Source organism: Myotis davidii, unplaced genomic scaffold (genome assembly GCF_000327345.1).
Source record: "Myotis davidii unplaced genomic scaffold, ASM32734v1 scaffold644, whole genome shotgun sequence".
NCBI lineage: Eukaryota > Metazoa > Chordata > Mammalia > Chiroptera > Vespertilionidae > Myotis > Myotis davidii.
In genome coordinates this window covers 454,761-456,355 of record NW_006294921.1, presented here as the reverse complement: position 1 = coordinate 456,355, position 1,595 = coordinate 454,761, and positions in this window count along the sequence as shown.

The window sequence follows — 1,595 nt, the reverse complement described above, 5'->3', positions numbered from 1 at the left end:
GGGGAAGACGCTCCAACCGGTAGGTTAGGTTGCTGCTGGGGGTAGCCAACTGGGACTGGGTGAGACAGGCTGGATATGCCCTGGAGCCCTCCCATGATCTCTCCCTGGCCCAATAGTGCACTGGTGGGGTCTCAGATTGTGAGAGGGCACAGGCCAGGCCGAGGGACCCCACAGTGCATGAATCTGTGCACCAGGCCTCTTATTGATTATAATTATAAGATCATTTATTAATAATTAGAAATGTTTAACCTATTTAAACATAACGTATATGTAAATTTATTTTTATAGTAAAATATTTTTAAAGATTCCTCATTTCTATTCATAGTATTTTAATTACTTGTTAAATGTTTTTACTTTAAAAAATGTCTTTGTCCGTTTCAGACATCTAGAAAATGGAAACAAACAATTCAATGTGAGAGTACAAATGACCTCAATATATTTATTTCAAAGTGAAAATTCTGTAGCCATTCTAGCAGTTTTTAACTTTTCAGTAAGACAACATTCTGACTACTGTGTTTAATTTTTGTTGCTGCTATAGGAAGGCTCTACTAAGATTGAAAAGGTCAATCAAAATGGCAATAACTAATTCAGAAATGAGATGTAAAAAAATGAAGTTATAAACCAAGGATTAACCTATAAGAATCCAAGTACATTTATATAGAGAGAAACACACATACATAGGCACACACAAAAGCTAGTTAGGACAATATTTGAAAATAAATTTACAAGGTCAACAAAAGGAGCAAATTACATGAGTTAAAGAGTGAACTTCTATAAAATGAAGAAAATGAAGATAAACTATAAGGCCAGAAAGTACCGGTATGTTTTAGAAATGAAACATTTACACTATATGTACTACTCTTGAGCTATACTTAGACACAGGAGAAATACATATTTATATCACAGACAATCTACTTATACTGTTAATTTGTTAGTTTATTGTTCTATGTTTATAATAATCATTGTTATGAGTGCTAGACTATACTGCAATTTGATATAATTTTAAATGATAATTTTATGGTATATAAATTACATCTTAATAAAGAAGTTAATTTTTTTAAGTGGCTCAAAGACCTGGATATACACTCAGCAAAGAAGACATAAAGTTGGCAAATAAACAGATATTTAATTTTCTGGATAGATACTCTTTGTTCATGGATAGAAATACTCACTGTAGTCAAAGTGCCAGTTCTTCCCTAATTGACCTATAGGTTTGATAAAACCTCATTCAAATCTTAACAAATTAGTTTGTGAAATATGACAAACTGATTCTAAAGTTTATTTGGAGAAGCTAAAGATCCAGCACAGCCAATACGGTATCAAAGAAGAAGAACAAAGTTGGAGGACTGACACTATCCAATTTTATGATGTACCATAAATACAGTGATCAAGACAGTGACAATATGACAGTCAATGGAACAGAATAGAAAGCCCAGAAATAGACTTACATAAATACAGTCAAATAATAATAGACAAAAAGGCAAAAACATACAATGGGCTAACGGTAGTCTATTCAATAAGCGGTGGTGGAAAAATTGGACAGATTTGTGCCAAAAATGAAACTAGACCACCTTCTCACACCACAGCCCTCTTTA